Source organism: Ptychodera flava, chromosome 16 (assembly GCF_041260155.1).
Source record: "Ptychodera flava strain L36383 chromosome 16, AS_Pfla_20210202, whole genome shotgun sequence".
NCBI lineage: Eukaryota > Metazoa > Hemichordata > Enteropneusta > Ptychoderidae > Ptychodera > Ptychodera flava.
Window position 1 is genome coordinate 3,656,906 of NC_091943.1, and position 23,100 is coordinate 3,680,005.

A 23,100-nucleotide genomic window follows, 5' to 3' on the forward strand; every position below is an offset into this window, starting at 1 on the left:
AGGTCTGTATTCAGTGCTCTGATGACATGCAGTATTCTCTGTATGTGTTTTTTACAAGAGTGTGAAGCACCACAAACGACCGCGCCATTGGAACTTTTGAAAATAGAGATTTAAATGGTGTTATTTGGTGGCACTTGGGGAGTATTTTTTCATTTTTTTTTTATAAAAAACTAAGGAACAGAAATCTGAGACAGTATTCCAAAACTTATATTCCAGTTCACTGATTTCAATAAAGATTACATTTTTTGAAAACGAAAAAATAGCGACAGACATACATTTATTCACATTTATTATTTATTATTATTTTCCTGCAATAAAAGATGGGTTTGTCGTCAAGGCATTCCACAGGTTTTAAAGTTTATAGAATCAGAATTAGCTTGCTTTACACATTTTCCCCTATCGGTAATCTATACATTGTAGAATATAGAAAGCAGACGTTTCTCATGAATGATCGGGCAAGTATATTAATCTGTAATCGGGAAATACTGAAAAATGTACTCGTACTACACCTCTAACATAAGGCTTGCCACGTCGAATAGCTGATCATTCTCATCTGAAGATCATGAGAAACACATGTGTAATGAGATTTTAGTTTCTACTTGGAACCTGTATTATGATATATATATATATTATATCTATATCTATATATATATATATATATATATATATATATATATATATATAATATATATATATATGTATATATAATATGTGTGTGTACATTTACCTGGTATGAACATACATATCTCAAGCATACATATTGCTGTTCTTTACTATTATTGTTGTATTAATTCATAACTTCACGAAATGCTTCAGTACACATCAACAAAATTGAGTAGCCCCCCTTTTTGTTCTCACTTTTGAGCAACCCCCTTGTAGCTTTCGATTTTTTGAGTGACCCCTCAGATACCTCAAACCCCCCCCCCCGGCCATAAATAATGACGGCTCCCTAAGACATGTAGCAGTAGGGATTTTTGTAGTAGAGAAAGGTATGAGAAGAATTTAGAGACACCTAGTATGGGAAGTGGTAAGGGTACCGAACTCACTATCGGAGGAAGGTGACTTAAAGACCCAGTAAGTCCAGAGTAATAGACTAACTGTCAGAGGATTGTGAGTTCGAGATCCATGCATGGTGTTGTGTCCTTGAGCATATTTCTCGGTTGGGCATTGGGCTATGGGTACCTCATCCTGTAATTGGGCTTGCCTGTTAGATTTAATCTACAGAGGCAAAGCCGGTGGATATTGCTGGAACGGTTGTAATGAGAGTATATTGGAGGACTAGAAAGGAAAGTTCTCGAATCGTATCGGAAAGGTAGCTACCAACAGCATAATATCGATGTAAAATCACATGTTACGGCACAGTTTCTCAAATCAGCTTCCAGGCTACTCAAACAAATTTACAGCTTTCTAACCGAGGACAGTCCATATTTTCTGCAGCTCTGTCCCCGTGTTGCTAGGTTACTGGACAATGCATCTTATGTCATAGGTGGGTATTAGTCGACCGAACGTTTTCTGTCTCTCCGTGTTAGTTGAAAGGTAGACTTGCCCCAAGTCTATTAAATATCAAATAGGGTAAATTTAAGAAATAAATTCAGCAGACAGTCGCATTAATGATGAGGCGATCGCGAAATTGAAGTTATATACCTTGGCAGACAGTCGCGTAGATGGTGGGGTCAACGCCAACCCTAAAGGAACCGAAGGATTTGTTCGAGTCGACATAGCTGTCACTCTAGCGTTATATTGTATTTATTCAAGACGTGTCATTGTAGTCAAGCGTTCTCCAACCATGGTTGACAACAAGGTTTTTCATTCAAGTGCTTGTCAAGAAAAGGCCGGGCAGGACCTAATGAGTAGGCTGTATAGAATCCCCCGCCAGACTGCCCACCTCGACGGAATATACCCATTTGTCCTGAAAATAAATGTACCGTCATCAGCCTTCTACATGCATAATTGGATCATCAAGGTTTACAGCATCTTGTAAACTGTATTTCTACTTCCATGAGACACTTCTCCTTTTAGACATAGCGAGTGGAGGAATCTATACCAGTTGGCGGTATTAAACCACAAACCACGAACAAATCAGCCACGCGACCTAAAACTCTTGTAATTTGACATATAAGCACAGGAGGTGTGTACAGGTCAACCTACTTAACTATCACGAATGTCATTCATGTAGAGTATTTACAAGTATACAAGCAATGACCTTCATCGTTCTCCAAATTTCATGATATCAAGGTAACCATGGTAGCGAGCATCTGTTGCAAAAGGTCATTTCCCTCGAGTGCACTCCACTTGTGTAAATGACATGCCTTTTCAAAGTGTTTTCCATCGACCACCAACATTTTACAGCACAGAAATGTACATTCTCACATACTTACAAAGTGTTACAGAACTACCTCTCTGTAGTTAACATTCTACAATTGGAACATTACATATGTTTGAAAATCGGCCGGTAACAACAAATGATTGCTGTTTATTACAATGGATGGCGTTAAAAACTTTGGTTATAGTGGAATTCCAGTTCCCCTATGCCAGCGTTGTCAGGTGTAATTATCACCTTGGCAGTAATATCTGTCAATCACATAGAAATAAGCTCTGCGAAAGTCAAAACATTGATAGGGAGGAAGTCACGAGTGGTCAATACTACACCACCATCCAGCTAGCTGTTCGTAACCATGGTTTGCAAGCCTCGTTTGTACCGATCAGGTCTTGTTGTTTTGGGTAGGCCTGACCTCCTTCAGAACAATATTTCAACTTTTGCAGAGTTGGTTTCTTTGTGATCGACCGATATTACCGTCTAAACGATAATTACACCTGACAGTGATGGCAACTCCTCAATAAGACAGTATGTCGATATACAATATTCCCAAGGATTAAATACAAACCCTGTAGTTGCTGGCTGTTTTTCTATTAGTGAGATCTCGCCAATAGGATATACGCAGTTAGTCTGATATAAATATATTACATTCGAATAATTTTAGTCTTCACAGAAATCGATAGCAGACATCTTTTATTCTGTTTAATCAAACACGCAGAACTGTATGCTGACAAATGTATATTTAGCAGAAATAATTTAATAAAGAACCAGACATTCCATGAGATCCGGGTGACACAAATTAGCATATATGGCCACAGTTTAGATAACAACTGGCTATTACTGTAGAATTTCCTCATTCTTATTCGCCTCTCCAGCACGTTCTCAACTTTGTCAACTTTCTTACCCAGCCGCAAATCTCTCTTTATTATGGGTAAACGTCAAAACCACTCGACGTTTGTGTCAAAATCATTTAAACGAGATACATTTGAGAACATATGCTAACATATAGCTAACCTAAATTGTGTTGCAATTGGACGGTGTATGTCAGTGTCATAGTATTACTTGTTGGAACTATGGCAAAGATTTTACGGATCAGCGAGCTTATATAGCGTTTATAAAATTTGTAATGTCCTTATCGTGGCAGCACAAATAATGCACACATTACATGTATGCTGAACATTAAACGAAGATGCATGATAGGCGGCACTCCTCTGAATTACACGGTTGCGCTAACCTTTGATTATCCGCTTTTTAAAGCTTTATTTGTTTTCTTTAACCTTTTCACTGAGGTCCATGCGGTGAGTAATGTCAGTCGAATAGCGTGAGAGATTTTATGTAGTTAATAAATTGGGGATTTGGCCAAGCGGTTTTGTCTGTGGCTTAACCTCCGCTAGGTGACAGGGTACTGTACGTCGTGTGTTCGAACCCGATTGAAACCACCATATTAACAAACAGATGAATTTGCCCATTCTAAAAATCTTTCCAAGATACGTTTAGGTTGGCTTATCCAAATGAGTTCGAAACGGTACTCGTGAACAAGAACGATGCATTTCTGTTTATCGCCTTGAAGAAGCATGGATGCAGCAACAAATGACTCGACTCAAACTGAGATCATACTTAACGCAATCTTGCATATCGGCTTCTTTGAATCGTAATCTCAATAATTTAACCTTTGATACCGCTGCCGATCTCCTCGTTGTTGTTCCCACGCTAGAGTAATAAGCTTGTTAACTACGAACCAACAAAACAAGGAGAGAAAAACGTGTGACAGGTGTTACGGTGCAAAATCTAATGTAAGCATTCGACACAGGCGCAACCTCGAAGCAACGAGCACGCAGTGAACGGCATTTAAGTGTTGTTTCCTGCGATTCTCAGTGGAGTCTGGCACAGTAGATCTGGTTGTATGGGAACCTTACGTGTCTATTGAACATACAGGTAAGGGTTTCACATGCAATTCAACACTATTGAAAGGTAACTGACGTGCAATCTTTTTACGGTCAATTTACATTGACTTGGTGGGCAATAATTGTTCTGTTTCGCTGTGAATAGAAAAGCTGTTTTGGTCAACTTAAAATATGTCACATGCAAGTGTGATCAGCACTAGCAGTCGGGGCGAACTTGGCTAACCTTAGTCGAAATCTACATTCCACACTACGCCATTGTACAATACACCAATAGAAACATTACGATCCTCTTTGCATTGAAAAGAATAGGCTAACTCTGTGCATAGAATTATAATACTCCAACGTTTACGTTATGTTATTCAGTATTCCCATGACAGCTGACCTTTAAATTAACCGTTATAATATTATTCTCAGATTAACGTTTATGTGTTTTTTCATTTAACTTTGTGGCAAGTGATCTTTCGTTTCACTGTGAATGTAAAAAGCTGTTCTGGTCAACGGACGACGTGTTAGATACCAGCCATATCGGCTTCTCTGTGTCGAGACATCATGAAATGTATTTAAATACATGGATTGTATATGCAGTACGAAGAAATGTATGATTTCGTATCTTGAATCCATTACGATTGTGCGAAGTCTCATTTAGAAGACAGAACACGGTCACGTTTGGAGAACATTTCATAGTCAAGCCAAGCCAAGCCAAAGAAGCAAAATTAATGGTCATAACCTTACGGGCAAAAGAATGTCCTTCAGCAAGTGTACAGGCTGAATTGTCGGTTTCGAGCAGCGTAAATTGTCAGACGAGCCGTAATAACTTCTTGTCGCCCTGGTTATCATACGCCATCAATATGATTGCGGACAGTGCAGAAACTCGTTCAAGTTTGTATCCACTGGATGTTTCTGTACACGATGCCGGAAAGAAAGATACTTTGTGTTCGCATTGAAAAAGCGTGACTCAAAAGTTGGCACTGTTACTTCTTAATCATGAAAAACTTTCATAAACTTTATAATGTAATGGTCCAGAGAGCATTATTAATGATCTTGGTATGCGTCTGTTTTAGCCGTTGTGCAGCCCATCTCTTCAACTTGATAACGTTTGATCTTTCCGACAGACGTGTCCCGCACCAGACAAAAGAAACATACTCTTGCAGCATAAGCTCAGTGCATTCTAATCTTCACTCTATGTCAAACTTTTATTCAAAATGAAACCGACGATATGTGGCTGCTGTTTAATATTGAGTTGCATTAAAGCTCTGGTACTTCAGCGGGAACATTATTAAATGACTCCTCAACATAACGGTTAAGATGTTCAACAGTAACACAAAACAATCAAGCACAGCAACTCTTAAAACACTCCAATTCAGCGATGCCCTCTTTGAGCTGTGTGAACGTAATTCGGATTTTCTATGATTTGTCAACGTCCATCCTCAGGGTTGGGGCGAGGGTTGAGGTGTCTTGGTCTCAGCATAGCTTTCTTGTTGCTATTGTATATTTTACTGTAATACCTTTAAGTGTGCCACATTTTGCACATAAACATTTATATCACCAAACTTTGGAGTCTTGGTTTCATCTAGCACTGGTTTCGTAAAGATTTGTTTTTCTCCTTCACTGTGTCATGTATTTGTCGTTTAAAAATCTCACGCAAAGTTTTCGCACTTGCCTCTATCATCTGATACGTTTGTCTGTGGTCTAATGTAGAAAAAGAAGCAAGGGCAAGTTACTTAGCTGTGGACGCTGTCACCAGATTATTACTGGATTAACAATCAGCAACGGTACATGTATACACTTGCTGCTGTGTTTGTTGTTCACTTTGTCGAAGTTAATCCGGTAATGAGATTTTAAAGGACTAATATATGACATAAGCCGGCGTTAAGTGGGGTTTACACGTGCGTGTTTATTCCGGAGCTAACACTGGATTTAATTGAAACCCGTGTCAGTGGACGTCGTTTGAGCAGACAACAACACCGAACTAACAAGAACGAAACTAGTTCGGTGTCGGAGGGCTGGTTCATGTTCGGTGCTCCATACTAAACAATGGCCTCGTTACACGTGTGACCATAACGCCGAAGTATATCCTGTCTTCCAGCTTGCGGACATTGTCGCAATGGAGCAACAACAAGCACTAACAGAAACTGGAGTGAACTGAAAGACGAAACACCAAAAAAATTGTGTTCCAAAAGCAACCGATAATCGCATACAGAAGGAACAGAAATATAGGCGATACACTTATAAACGCCAGACTTCACAAAAGCTAAAATAGCTGGAAGTCCAATTCAGCCTAGTTGTTGGATTATGTTTCTCTGATAAGCCAACGACTGGCCAAGTGTTTAACAAGCCCGGCCAATGTTTGCCAACAACAAACGTTTGTTGTTGGCAAACATTGGCCGAGATTGTTAAACACTTGGCCAGTCGTTGGCTTATCAGAGAAACATGAAGAAATTTTCACAAAACCAGTGCTAAGATAAGAACAAGACACCAAAGGTTGATAAATCTTTATTGGCAAGATATCGTAGTGAAACGTATAAAAGTAAAAAAAAATAGCAAAATGAATCTGTGCCCAGACCAAGACGCCGCTACCCGCCCCACCTCCGGGGAAGGACATTGACAATATCCCCTTTCATAACCCATCGAAAATCTGAATTACCTGCACAAAGCTCACAAGTGGGTATCGCTAAATTTGAGTGTGAAATCGTAAATCACTACACGATCAGTAGTGTTGCCTACGATTCTAATAATGTAACATTTGCTCAATGTTCCACACATTAGAATTGGGTTAATGTCTGTTTAAAAAATGTACGGTCAAACAAATGCTTGGGTATTACTTCTTTACCAGCTGGCATTCTTCGACAACAACGATTATTAATATTTTCACAAGCACTGTGGATTAATTTCTATAGAAGCGACATGGGGGAACAGTCTCATAGAATGTGTGAACTTTTTGTTTACTTTTGCTTCGTGCAATCTGATGATCAATTACTGTAGCATTTAATGTCACCGATCAATAAGGAGATGAATTGAAACACTCATTCCAGGAAATCCCAAGAGGATTTGACCGGTTGACCTCGCTGTTAATTTTATGCAGCAAATTACAATAACAATGCTTGGTCGAATGACGCAGTGCCTCAAGGGTGGGATCGCCAGTGGTAAGGCTGACTCGCAGCGTGTTTGCAAGTTAATATCTGATTGGTCGATTGTCACTATTCACAGCCACTTAGGGAGTCTATTTGTATTGTTTTCATTATATTGGTAAGATTCAGCCACCCAATTGGGAGTACCTTCCCGATGGTGATAAGTGGTGCAGATTACCGTCGCCTAGGTGACTGGCGTATACGCGTGCCAAAAGACACCTATGGTTGATTTCCTGTTGACCAGTCTGATGGCAGAGTTGCAAATACCTGGACTGAACCATTTGGTTTTTTGTGGGTGTCGGTGGTACTTTGACAATAAAAGTAAAGATGCACAGATATTGAGTTTATTGTCTTGTTTATGAGCGGCCAGTATTTCAAACAGCATGAATTATGTGCATTTGCCCTAGAAGAAATAAATAATTTCGAATAAAACATCGCGAATGTAACCACATTCCTTAAGCTCGACGTACACTTAAGTGCCCCAAAGAACCATGAAATCACCCGACTTTCGATTGAAGAGATGAGTTTTGCCAAACCGCGTATACAGAAAAAGTGGCAGATGACTTTATTTTTAGAATCATAGACAGTATGGCGAGATGTAAAAATGTGAAAGAGGCTCCCCACCTAACTATCCTAAATGTTTTTGTATCGAGTTTGTGTTTGATTCGTTTCGAAAATGTGGTCCTACATTCTTATCCGATTGTTTGTGTTAATAAAAATGTTTGTTTCGCTTTTGACATTTGTAGACAAGTTTGGATTTGTGTGTACGGTAATGTTTTGTGTGTGGGGAAAGCTTAAGGCGAGACGCAGCCGGACCTATGTTGTTACAAAAGCTGATAGAGTCGCCCTTTGACGCTTGCGTTTCGAAACCCGAGTGTGGTTTCTCATCAGTCGCAGTGTAGATTCTTTCCTTAGTTTGTGTTTGTGAAAATTTATTTCAATGCAAATTAGTGGTCTTGCTTTTCGATTAGAGAGGCAAGTATATAATTTTTGATCACGTTGTGAGTCCGTTTGGTGGTTCGGTTTGTTTGTTCTATGTTTCTTTACTTCGGTAAATTTGTTTTGACTGGTGTGTCTTTTAGATTTTTGTGGAGGTTTGTGAATTTTTAGGCAATAAGTATCACTGCGGGGTACGGATTTTATGTTTATTGGATCAAGATACTTACAAGTATCCTGGTTGATGTGCTTGTTCTCGTACATTTTGATTAATAGTTCGTTTACTTTGTTTACTGTTTGTTCTGGCTTGTTGTGTATAATACTGAGTGTTGCGTAATTGCCGTACGTAATCGTTTGTGTTGACAATGACGAAAACCCGACCCTTGTCGAAGGTTTTTTTTCCGAAATTTGTCTATTGTTTGCAAGCTGGTTTATCGCGATTCTTTTGGCACGCGACATGTTTTGTTTCCTTGTTTGAAAGGGTATCTCTAGAGGTGCCAGTTTAGCAGCTTCAGATAGCTTTCAAGTTTTTGTTTTTTGTTGTTCGTGGAGCCAATTTGGCTTTTCTTTGAATTGGTGTTACTGCGATTGTTTGTGTCTCACGATGTAGTGTAGTCACATTTAACGACTTTATTTGTTGAAATCCTGAGGTGGTTTTATTCTGTTTGGTTTTGTTGGTGTCCGAATTAATTTTAAGGCTTTTGCGTAGTACTATTTTTCGGAGTTTCATAGTTTGAGCGATGATAGGTTGTTGTTGAATTTCATGTTGTTGTGGGCTTTTCTTTGGAAATATAGCTGATTTATTTCCACGGCCATTTTTTTCTGTTACGTTACGGTGATTATTTATTTTGTATTTAATGTTGTGTTTCAGTTTTTTTATGTGTTCGATTTTTGTTATTTCTTTTAAGTGTTTGTGTGTTTCTATGTCATTTTATGGTTTTTGGTAGTTCTCTTTTTGGAGTATTTGGTGGCCCTGAAAAGGGCCGCTTGGTATGGGTTTTTGTTAGCGCTTGGCGCGTTTGTTTTGGCGATGAGCCTAGCTTTTTATGCTTCTTTTCGCCGATTCGATGTGCTTGGTGAGTAGGTGTTTGCCGCCTTCTTGTCACTGTGTGTGCGTACATGGACAGTCTGCATAACCCTTGAATGTGGTCTCGATTTTGATCAAACTTACAATTTAGGAGTATATATCAAACTGATAAATGATTTATGTTTTCACATGGGTTCACAAAAAGTTTCGCCCCGGTGTTCATTTTTGGCCCAGGAATTCCATCTACCCACCCTTTGCAGAGTAGTAAGCTTATGGGGCAAGTAAACATGGATGCGCCGGTGCGATTCAACGATCAGCCTGTATATCGGATCGAAAGTCAACAATTTTACGGCTCTGACTATGATTTTATAAGTTTATACACAGTCCCTCGTGGATAGAGGGACTGTGGTTTATGTAAAAAGTATAAGGCGCGGGGTATTATATATTGACTGATTACTGTAGCTATAGATAGGCTACATTCAGGACGGGCAGCGACGGGCAGTAATTAGTAGGCAAACAGGTGGTTTTCACCATGGGCATAACTCGGTGCTATGATACTGAACATTAATAGTAAGCCTGTCACCTTGAAGGTAATACTGTAGGTGAAACGAGGACTTCAAACGCACGATGGTACAAACAACACCACAAGTGAAACGTACAAATAGAAATACACGCGTTCCTACGTTGTGCCATGGATGTAAAAAATAGACACCCAGGCCACGCGATTAAAATATGACTGATACTGCTGGGTCAGTAAACAGTCAATTAACAGTTTAATTGACTACCTGGGTGATTAGCAGGTCGTGTCCAACGACGTCATATGCAAAGCAGGCCAAAAGACAAAAGCCCCCCAAAACATTGACAGCTGGCCAGGGGTCACCATGATACGTAATGAAGCTTCACTACGCAGAAATTGCGGTGTCAAGCCCTCTTGGCATTTCCTCTCATGCTCCAGGGCCCTCCCAAGAATCCGATGCAGTATTGTAAAGATGCCATGGCATGCTAAACACTTAACTCTGTAGTGAAATATTTGAAAAAGCCCTACATCATTCTGATGATACATGTAAATAAATACACGGAATAGGCGAGAGAGTGCAAAATACATTTCTATGCTCTTCCGATACGTTAATCACATAATACAACAACTTGTTAAAAACGCTGGACTTCAACAACGATGGACACGAACTCCCCTAGGCTTACACTTTGCTATATTTAGAATCGTGGAGCCTATTTTCTAGTCTGGTTCACTGACCCACTTCTACCGCTGACTGTGCTGCTGATCAAGTATCAGCCAGAATGATGACTGCATACATATTAATGAGCACATCACCTGACAGGATCATGTGATCAGCATATCCGCACAGTGCAAGCTCGGAAATTAGATGACGAAACATCGAACGTCGAAGTTGTTTGCATGGATTCACTTTTAAGTCTCCGACTCTGTTCTTCTATTATGGTATTTAATAGTGAAATGACAATTCTCGTCAATGATTTATTTCTCAGACGTGACCTGGTGACAATGATGACAAACTATCTAGCCCTCCTTTCGCATGTACGTCAACGGCTCAAAAATAAATGATTTTCCGTTCTTCATTCAATGTCGACATAGGATGATTGATTCACGAAACTATCCGAGGTAAAATTACTCAATGTACAGACGAAATCTAAATTCAAAGGTAGCTTCCAAGTTGGAAATAAATTCAACGCATTATTGACCAACGATAGTCATGCTTACAACAGTCCATACCTGACCCTATTTTCGTTTGCAGCGCAGCCTGCAGAAAAAATGAGTCGGGGAACCATACTAACTGTTTTCATTAGAAGGGAATATTCTTCCGCGCCCGAATCATTGTGTTATTTTGAGTTCACAAAACGTACGAACAAAGCACACATACTTCAATCAACTTTAATGTTTATCATCTAGAACAATGTGTTTATGACGAAGCATATGAAACCAGACTTACCGAGATGCCCGGCTCAGGTTGGTACTAATTTGTTACGCGGATAAACAACAATTACTTCACTTTCGTACTGCGGTTAAGAGATATGCTGTCACAGTTTGATAGTATAATCATAGTATATTTTGTACTGTAACAGCGTTGATGACCGCTTGTTGAGTATTCAGGTGCTTATTGGCGATATACGTCTGATCTCTGAACACCTTGTTGAAGCGCTCTTTGAATATGAATGAACTCTCCACATTTTAACGTAAGTCTCGTTTATCTTTAGGTTTTTTTATGTCACAGTAAGATAAACAATTAATATCATTAATGTCATTCCGCTGCACCGAAAGTTGTTTAAACGGTCCGTTACAGCGAAAGTAATTTAAAGAGTTCGCTCATGGTCACGGTCGCTCGACGCTTTTGATACTGACATGGGGGTTCGTTGTGCTTGAGCCGTGACACTAGCGAGTTGTCAATATACCCCGTATATATCTCGTAAAGATACTACAAATTAGCGCTGTTTAGTTCACAAAATTCTGTCTGCAAGAGTTGTAGAAGGCGTGTTATGGCCGTCTCTTATTCAGCAGGTCTGAAGATTATTAAATGTAACGTACGTCTTATTCGTACCCAAACTAGGGAAACATTGTCTACGTTTGTAGAATAATGCGTCGGTAAAGAGTATGGGAAAGACGGCCCTCACCGACAAAAGATCAAACGACATGCCTCGAGCATATCATGTCAGCTATTGTGATTGTGAAGGAAGGAAAAGTCACGCCGAAACGCTTCGGGCTTCTAATTCAGACAGTTTGTTAAAATGTACCAACAATTGGAGGGCGCGGGAGTAAGAAAGCCGAATGATAATTTGGTTGCCTGTCGATAGAATTATTGCACTGTCAAAGGCTAAGCAGTAACCTTCATGGCTATGATTAATAGAGTTTAAGTTAAGCGTTCAGACCATGTTAATTCCAATCAAGTTCAACACTCTTGTGTAGAGTGAAACTTCGATCGAGCAATTGAAAAAGAAATGCAATCAGGATAACGAATTACAGAAGACTTAGTGTAACCAGCAAACATATTCTGATGTCCCACACAAGACAGGGTAATTTGAACATGTCTTACACACATTTGTTGCCCTTTTAGATCAACTTGTCACTATTTCCATGTACACATTCCCTTCTATCATAAGCTTTCTCATGTAACAGTACAATATGCCATTCAAAATCTACACAAACTAATGCCCCCAGTAAAATTTCACTATGCGGTTATATATATACGATACTTGCTCAACATAAAATCAGCAATGTAAGCTCGTGATGGAATCCGTCAAGGAATTTTGTAGAATTTTGAAAAGATGGTCGACAAAAGCAATTATCGAGGTGGTAAAGTGTAAGATAGCATTCCCCTGTTTGAAGGTTTGTAGCATTGTTGGTCGAATGAGTTAACATCTGTGGAGTACAAAATGTTAAAATAGAACAAAAATCGATCATGTTGATTTTTTTCATTTGTAAGTAAGCTATATTTTTCCTGGTGTTGCGTCTATACTGACAGTTGAAAACATTAAATAGTAAGAATTACAAGCGAAAAAGGTTGGAACAGACACACCTCTAAAGTAAACACTACGAACAAGTCGAACCTTTCTTGGGTTTTTTACAGATCAAGTGAAGAAGGTCCGAATTTTTAACAAGATGCCCGGCTATCACACAGATATCTTCAACACGAGGCTGGAAAGCCAATCCTGTGTAAATTCTGTCAGTTGGGGCTGAAAGATCCTTGGCAGAAGAAAACATGTGGCCATCGCTACTGTAGAGAATGCATCGACCTCATTATTAGGTAACAATTTTGATGAATAGTATCAGCAAAAAATAATTATCCATTATTTCGTCTGACACGATATTAATTGGCAAGAACCTGACAGGTTCATATTTTCCGATAACAATTTTACGGGCACAATGAATTTTACCCCCACAGTACAACAGATAATTACAAAAGGCATATAGGCAATTTCAAGGCTAACCGTTAAGGGTACTTTTGTGTACTATGTCGCTACAAAAAGTGATGATTAAATTAAACGTCCCTATACAATGTTGCCTGAATACTTAGTATTCATCTCAACTTGCTCCAACCTACAATCTCTCGAGAGTTAACAGTATTGACAATGTGAGGGGTTTTAATGGTGTCATCTTGTTGACGAGCAATTTGTAACTATAAACGTCAATATTTTATGGCGAATTTTAAACTATAACTTTAAAGCATTACGTGTGATGATGATAATTTGAAATTTTCATTTAATTCTGTCGGTAAGCGAAGGAGGTGATCTTTGCCATCTTAATTTGATTTTGTTAATATGTTGATATATTTTTTCAGGAACTGTCACTTAAAATAGGCATGAACATCAAACTATCCAAAAATATTTTGTGACTTACACTACATTTATGTAATCGTAAAATAAGGTAAAAACTATCATGACGTTTACAGGTGTCTTAGCAAATTTATTTACATTTTATTTATTTACACTTTTAATGAGCGGCCGAGTTACTAAATAAGTAATTTTCATCGGGGCTCAATAAATACAACAATCTTAACAATGGCAGAAGTACATATAAGATAATAAAGTCGTTCACAATGGAAAATTCACTTTGATAAACTCTCTTAGCTTCACCTTAAACTGTATAATATTAGGCGCATGTCTTATGTCGTTTGGCAGAGAATTCCAGAGTTTTGTGGCACGGTAATGAAAACTCCGTTGACCAGTATTTAAAACTGACTTTGGAATACAACAGTCTTGACGAGAAACAGAACGTGTTTGATAAGGATGAACATCACTCTGAAATACAAAGAACTTACACAGATATTTTGGTGCATTTCCAGTCATACACTTAAAAGTTAACACTCCCATGAAATAAACAATTCTTTGTCTAATGGACAGAACATTGAACCGAGAAAATAACTCAAGAGAAGGATAGTCGAAAGGTAATTCAAACAGAATACGTAAAGCTCTCTTTTGTAAAATGAAAACTTTGTTGAGATTTGTTTCTGTTGTGTTTCCCCACACAACACAACAGTAGTCAAGAGTACTCTGTATAAGACCATTATATAATATGATGCGGTGGCTCATTGGAATAAATGTGCGTAATCTTAACAACAGAAAAATTCTCCTACTCAAAGTCCTACAAAGGATATCTATGTGTTCATTCCATGATAAACATTCATCAACAGTTACTCCCAAGATTTTTCCACTACATCCACGGGGAATTTCAATTCATGTACAGATAAAGAGTTGTCTGTCTCTTTTAGACGATTCAACTTGAAATTAGAAGTTACCAGAAGATACTTTGTTTTTTTTTACGTTTATACTCATTGAGTTTGCCGTAATCCAATTAGAATTGGTGAAATGGCATCATTCATTCTATCATTAACAACGTCAATAGCAATTCAAATAATGTTTATACATGTATAGATGTGTTTCCAGTCATGTGGAAAATCATGTTATTTTTATTTTGATTGTGACGGCTTTCTACTGTTTTCAAATTAATCTGATTAGAGTATCTTGGCAACATCAGCATTAGTGCTTAACTGACTGGATGCTCTAAAGCGTTTGCGTTATTATAAACTGTTAAATGAAAGCAACATCTGCTTGGAAATAATTAACATTTAACTTACGCCGACAAACTTGTACACAAAATTAAAGGCTATTAATGTGGACCTTCAATTTCAAACACCATTATAAACCTTTAGTTTCAACGTAAGCGCCATTTTTCAGAAAGGCAATGGCCCTTTTAGCATTGTCTCTAGAACTGTTACAGTGAATTTCAAGATAGCTTTGAATTACAAAGTGCTAGAGTGATTAGAAAAACGTTTCTGGTGATAAAAATAACTCCAGCTGCATTCATTGCAAACGCTCTCCTTTGATAGATTTTGCAACACTTAAGGGGTATACAGTCACCTGTAATCTAAATGTGCCCATATATGGTCAAAGAGGCGTTCCTTGATATTCAAAATGCTCATGTGAGCGCGCTGTTTTTAAAAAAACGCCCACCCGCTTAAAATCTGTGATTGGTTAGATTTTCCCTTTCCATGGCAACTGTGGCAAAATTGGAACAGGTGACAGTATACCTTTAACCCAATACGACGTCTACTGCTCTCACTCAAAGAACACGTAGAGTTTAGGAAACATCAATCGTTGTCCCGACCCGTACACACAGTACTGAGAAAAAATCCTATCAATAGCGTTCTAGAAGAACGTTTGTAATGAATGCAGGTGTGTCATTTTCTATCGCCAGAAACATTTTTCTTATTACCCAAGCACGTTAAACTCCAAGCTATTTTAATACCACTGTAATAGTCAACTTACATTTATATTTCAAACACTTTTCACAGCTTTTCTACAAGACTGGAATCAAGACTTTGCAAAGCATGTAGGGAGGAGACAAACCAAATCGAGGAAATTCACATTCCAATATCTTTTGGAGAAGTAAGTCATCTGTCTCCATGTATTCGCTTAAAAGACATAATCTCGTTTCTGCTGTATCTGAAGGTACCTTGCAAAAGGGGAAACCGGCCGCGGTATGGAAAATTAAGCTCGTAACATTTAAGACTACATTTGGCCCAGAAGAAATCTTTGTACAAACCATTGTCCTATCAAAACATGACCTAAATATAACCTATTGTATCTTTAAGGTCTTTGAAGACAGAGCTGCCAAGCGAGACATGGCCAAACTTCATGTGAAATGTAAAGAATGTGGATGGAGGGGCATTTTCAGAGACTACGATGAGGTAAGTATGCAGAGAATAAGTAAAGAATAAAGCACTGACAAACGCACATAATTCAATTCTGTCGGATTTTAACTCGAAAAATACGATACTTGCTCAGGCTAATGAGGTAACTTATGGACAGACATTTTAACATCGTTAACATGACATCCAACTTTAATTAATATCACAGTAGAGCTAAGCCCACAAGGTCACGCAGAGTAACAAAGTGAAAATGCGATTTCAATTGAAAATATTTTAGAAGCTGTTCTTTGTCCATGTTTTGGCCGCTTCGCTGGCTACCGGTAGAGCTTGCCGCTGAGCTAGGCTACCCAGGGCATTTTACACATGACGGTGACTCTTGACTTAAGTTATGACGGCTGCTATTGAGCGATATTAACTAATTTTTCCCCCAAAACGAAAAAATTATGACTTTTTAACTTCTTTGCAATTGTAAAGTTATCTGACTATATTTTTTATTTTCTAGCTTGTGAAACTTTATTAACGTAACAATATCGAAGATTGTAATGGAAGTGCCAAAGTATGCGGTTATTGAAAGAAATATTATCATACTGCAGTGACGTATTAAATATGCATACCAGTGAGCCACTTGCGGCCACCTTTTGCAGCCAACTGCGCGAACTATAAAGGAAGGAGAAGCAAATGAAGAATGACGGACTGAAAGACCTACTGACAGACAAGCAGATCGACTGACTTGACTGGCATTGCAAAGTGGTGGATGTCTCATCGCGATCTTATGTTAAAATAGCTAGTTCTTGTCGTATGAGCTAAACCTACAGTTTTGTAGGGTAACCCATAAAAATACGATCAATGTTCCGTCAGAACGATAGTTAAAAGCCTTCCAGTGGCCGATCGAAAAGATATTACTAGTTGTTATTATTTTTTATAATTTTCTGAGACTCTTTTCTCTCCATACTTATACAGGTACATGTGAAAGTATGTCCAAAAAGACCCGACAACCATTACTTGCCAGACAGGCAGAACGGTCAGGTAGGTCGATTGCAGATCATAGCGAATTGTATGCGAAACTGGAGAGTCCTTCATGTAAATATCTATTGTTCATTTGTCGAATTTTACAACAACAAAAAACTTTTGAGAGCGGCTGCAAAATGCAACAAATTAACAATATTATGCTTCTCATTAGCTGATTGATAAGGTTCACTTCTTATGAATTTCCACTCCAGGAAAATCGTCTCCGAACAAGCATCACAAAAACATTTAAAGATGCCCGAAATACAAGATCCTACAACCCCGCAACGAGCCAGACTGCTTCACGCGAAACAAGTGAAAACCGTTCATCAACGCATGTGCACCTGAATCCTATGATAATTTGAGAATTCTGCTGCTTGAGGCACGGGTTGCATTGAATACCATGTTAATATCTATTAAAGACGACAGATTGGCTCAGAATGAGAGAAGACTTCACGAATTGGAAACGACCTCCTATGATGGCACATTCATCTGGAAAATTACTAAGTTTAGCCAGTTAAGTCAAGATTTTGTGATTGATGATAGAACAACACCGTTGCTTTCTCCGAGCTTTTACGTCGGCCGCTCTGGTTACAAAATGTGTCTTACCTCATCTTGACCGGTGATTGTTCTGGAAAATTCCACATCCATATAATGAGGGGAGAATTTGATGCTATCTTGGCATGGCCTTTCCGTCAACAGGTAAGTGGAACTTAAACTTATAAGATGCTACTTGTCTTCAGTAACCATTTATATATTCTATGTCTATTTAAATCTTGGTGGTTAACACAAGAGTTGTTATGTTGTGAAATTTAGATTAGGAAGCCAAATGATGTCTAAGCAATTATTCACCATAATCGTTCTAATGATCACAAAAAAATGCGATGACCTATAAATTTTGCAGGTCAACATGCTGTTATTAGACCAGGAAGGGGCGAACGATTTGATGACCACAGTAGAGCCACGGCTAAACTTGCTGCCATCAAGACGTCCGATGACAGAAGTCAACCCAGCACTTGGTTGCCTTGAATTTACCATCTCCAATGGATTGAATGGTAGCACATATTTCAAAGAAGACACCGCTTATTTTAAAGTGGTCGTCGGTAAAGAAAGTTCACAATTGTAACTTTTTCGAACATTAATACCAGTAGTGGTACCCCATAAAATAATTACAAATACGACTACAATAGGCTGCAACATAAGAACTTGTAGCCAATTTTGTGTTCGGTTATTTTTAGTTTATGTAGTCATTTTCTGCACTACAAGTTCTCACTTTATTTATTCCGCTCAGGTAAAGGTCATCATCGAGTATCATCTTATTCTAACAAAGCTGAAAACTATGCCCCTAATGCAAACACATATATCTTATGCATTACTACAAATTACCAATCTGTGCCTGCAGTGTATATCTTTTCCAATAATCATTATTCATTCAAAGGACAAATAAATTTCAAATAATTTATATTTGGATGGTGAATAAAATTGAAAAAAAATTAATATTGAACTTAAAATCCTTTTCTGTATCATAGGGCACGTTTAATTTTTCCAATGTATCATACCCATTGCCATTTCGTTTAAATTGAATAAAATGCTATGACTCTGAAAATAGTTTCTTGTTCAGTGGTGATACATTTGCTGACAGCAGGGCCTTAGGGAAAATGGCCTGTTTGCATGGCACGATGTCGAGCCCTGCCTGCAACAAACTCACCAAGTCACCGACCAGGCCCTGCACTGAAAATATTAATGTCGGTGCTTGTAGCTGTAATACAACATTATGGCCTCAAGTGCGATAAACAATTTACCCCTGGCCATAATTAACGAATCGAGATCCCGCTTATATGTGTCTCTTCTGGTTGAAGCACGGACGGTGGTTGAACATATTATTATATAGGGCTCAGCCCTTGGTGTCGCGCCAGAGGTTAAGATTGGCAATGTTATTTGTATTGATGTGATAAAATAGAATTAATTGTTACTTCATATACGTTTGTATGACAACTATGCCCAGTTTCCGTCTGATGAAAGCAGTTCACGTACGTACACGACGTCAAACCCTGCAGCAGTGCAGGTATAGATTTGTGTAAAAATGTTGGACAAAAATGGCAATTTTTACCATGATAACAGCCTACTAACAGCCTACGATATTATGCCATCATTATCATTGCAATGGTAACCGCACTGCCCACCTTCCACTTGCAAGCTGAAAACTATAGCGTTCCCCCAAAAAACTGGCAATTTTCAAATCTAGATATTGACACAGGAGGCGCTTTTCTAAAATTCAATCCCAGCATTCTTTACGTTTGCCCCATCCCCCGTTCATATGCACGACAGTTTTTCTCCCTTTTTCAAGTTTTTATGCATGATATTTACGAGATTTTGTATCAGCGACAAGGTGGATAATAACACTTACTGGCTGATAATTAGAGGTTATTACCCAATATCGCCTGTTCCTGTGTCGTATCAGCATGAGTGTCATTTGTGCTGCGTCAGACACTCGACTTCGTCTCGTGTCTGACGCAGCACAAATGACACGAATGCTGATACGACACAAGGAACAGGCGATATTGGGTAATAACCGATTTATCATATACCCATGCCCATGATTTTAGGGAATTTTTACTAATAGAATAAAAACCTTAAATTTTGAGGCTTTACTTTATTACGCTTGCGCATAAATATCAGAATTTTCATGTGAACAGGCTTCATTCATAAAGTATACGACGAAAATGTCAACATCACGCGCGACATCGCTGCAAGTCGTCCATATCTCAATGAAACCCAAGAAGAAAGACACCGGGATACAAAAATCGTCATACAGAAGGAACATTTTATGGTGCAATATGCTGTAACCGATCAAAAACTGCTCAGCTTTAAATCTATCCTGATTTCGATCGTCGTACGGCACGGAGCTCGCGCGGAGAGGACGCCATTTTGGTAGTTTACCCTTAGAGTAAATTGCCGTGTCAACAGTCGTCGCGCGCGCGACATCACTGTCACGCCACGCGCTCACTACCTGTTCGGTGGAGACCGTGCACAGTGCCGGCGCCGTGCGAACGGCAGAATGTTTGCTAGAACTTGACCAAAAAATACCAAGGGAAAAAATTTCAAGACTCAACGTGATATTCCGGTATTTTGCAACCAGAAATACCGTTGTTCCTTCAAGCTCTTCAAGTTTTTATGTCGGCGACATCGCTTCGCAGGCGGGTAGCGGCAGCCATTTTGTTGTTTACGTTGTTTACCAACAAACTGCTAATGTAGTTCGGGAAAACTCTAAAACTGATGACGTTCATCGTGCATATCTCGACGTTTACCGTGAAATATCACGGCTGATATTTTATGGTGAACGTCACTAGGATGTAGCAATATGGGCATGGGTATATGATAAAAGTAGATATATTTTATAAATGGCATGGTAGCCTATAAAATAATATTTGCACGTTTAAATTTGTATTTGTTTATTTACGACTACTCAAAAAAACATGGCGGCGCCCATGAAAGTAGGGTACACTTCCGGTTACTCGCATAGTTTTATGAATATGCGCATGCGTAGTCAGTAAGCCACTGGCGCGACTAATAATGCTCAGGGTAGCCGGGCCATCTATGCTGGGCCCTGGGCCCGTTCCTTAGTAACAGTAGGGTTACCGGCCGGCATTAAAAGTTGAACACATTTTAGCACTTTTGTACAAAATGTGCAATTTTGAATAGTCTGTTTAGTTATTTCACAACGATGTGACACTTAAATGTCTTCTTGCCCGCTTGCCGGGGAAAGCACTGGTAAAGGCCAAATCTATTAATAATATGGTACATTTATCACAGTATTGGTTACGATGAAGGATCATTATGGATCACTGACTCTAGCCTTTTTCAAAAGCAAATAAGGCGGAGCTAACCTAGATTGGATGGAAGTCGAGTATTGGTGTCATCTCTATTCAACACAAACAAGTAAATACAAAATTCAAGCGACGACTTCGCCTTTACTTATGATGCTTTGAAAGTTGGTAATAATTTATCAGTATTATGAAAAAAATAGATATTTGTGCGGGAAGCTTACTTATGTAATTATTGTTATTTGAATGACAGTATTGTAGTAGAACGTTTCAAAAAGTAGGCAGTGAACATTAACGTCACTTCCAATTTGTAAAATGTAGTCATTTTGCATTCAAGACTAAAAATCGTAACAAGTCGATTTAGTGCATGATTTTTTTTCTTCTCTAAAATAAACGATTTCTTGATACTATTCGGCACGATTTGTGCTATATTTTCCAAATCGCTCTGCTTATAAACGCTCTCAATGTAGGAGCAATTCAATTTGCATGCTTGGAACAAATCTTACATAACACACTAGTCCGGATCAAAGTGGTTCTTGCTCACATATGTCTCAGAAGTGACGACGGTATTGTTTCCGTAAGTTGTTTTTGTCACGTTCACACATGGATGGAAATGTCAGCAGAATACAAATCTCAACCTATATGACATAAATATATAAACTTACAAGAGAGCTGCTTTGATCTTCCCCAATGCAGTGCAGTATAGTGAATGCCCCATTGAGTGTTGTCAGTGGCAATTTTTGTATTAATTGATAGCTCACTTAGGGCCAACTCAGTGCAGCATAGTGAATGGCCCAATGAGTGTTATCAATGGTAATATTTGTATTAATGGATAGCTCAGTAGTGCCAGTTATGCTAACTTTTGATGATTTCATCACTATTTTTGTTTTAATGATAACCATGATTTCTTGTTCTAATCCCTAAAGCATGTCGATATACACAGGGGTTAGTTTGTCAATGTGTTAACTGCATTGTCATTTTTGACAATGAATTCTGACTATTGACTTGTGAAATGGACTAGTATTCAAATGTAAAAATAACAGTGCATATTACACATATAGACGCTTGGTTGACAAGCTCAATAATTATTGGTGTTTCAGCATTCCTATGGAAGTAGAATAAGAACTTTTAACTGATATACGAAATAAAAATAATAAAAAACTCATTGAGAGTGACCAATACTGCGCTTGTAACCCCCTCCCAATATTGATATCGATTGTTGACCTCTCACAAGCACGATTTACATTAAATTACAGGGTAAAAGATAGAAATAGTTACCTTTTTAAATGGTTGCTCGCTATTTAAGCCATATTTACTTGGAGATGATAGCTCAATGCAAATAATTTAGGACATTTAAAAGTGATTGAACTATACATATTATTTTTAATGCTGTATAAGAAAATCCTAGCATGTCAAACGCCTAGCTGGCGAATAAATTCAATTAAAATTGTGTTTGTGGACACTTCACTAGACTCAATATATCACAATAATAAACAGTTATTGCTTTGCTCACTAATTCTTGAATTATTTCACTTAAGGTATTCAAAATGCAGGCGTCTCCAACCACAGAAAATAATGTCCATCCTTATATCGAAAACTGTTGACAGTTATGATATTGAACGGTGCACGTGGTGTACTCTTTTTGCATAAGGTCAATTCTAGAATTACATACTGACCTCGAACTCTTCCTATAAAAAATTACGAATAGTCCTACCTGACAGTGATGCACTAAGCCAATTCACCTAATCCTGAAACGGTGTCATAGTTGGAAGACATTTTGGATACGCAATGGCCGTCCGAAAAACACGCTACCCTGGATTCGGCTGTAAATCATTAACACTACATTCTATGCAAAAACGGCACGCCATTGGTTAGCCATGCTTGCTGCTGTCAATGTTACATTTATGTCGGTGAACAATGTAATCTAGGTCAGGTCGCGACATATGATTTGTTAGCTATAAATAGAAGGTTGCGACATGTCTAATCCTAGTTTTGAGTCTTCAACGAAAACATTGTGGATTGGTACGCTGGATAAACGTACGCCGTCTTGATATGGATAAATCAAATATTTAGCTGATTTCGTTTCATTTCCTTTTACACCTTCTGAACGGAAGACAGATAGGCGCTCTGTTCACATCATTGTCACCGCCACTGCATTTCGTCATATGTTTGGAATTTATTTGGGAGGTTGCCGAAAGGCTAATAGATTTAAAATCAGATACGAATGCATATATTAATTCATTAACTCGACTTGAACTAATTTGGGATAATCGGATATTTAA

At 38.4% G+C, this 23,100-nt stretch overlaps 1 long non-coding RNA gene across 1 annotated transcript; it reads left to right on the forward strand.

The window, feature by feature from the left end:
* Positions 1-16,889: 16,889 nt before the first annotated feature.
* LOC139114862 (uncharacterized) lies at positions 16,890-18,430 on the forward strand. Its single transcript, XR_011547983.1, has 3 exons — positions 16,890-17,015; positions 17,210-17,696; positions 17,899-18,430. It is a non-coding gene; the product is annotated as an uncharacterized lncRNA (long non-coding RNA).
* Positions 18,431-23,100: the final 4,670 nt, after the last annotated feature.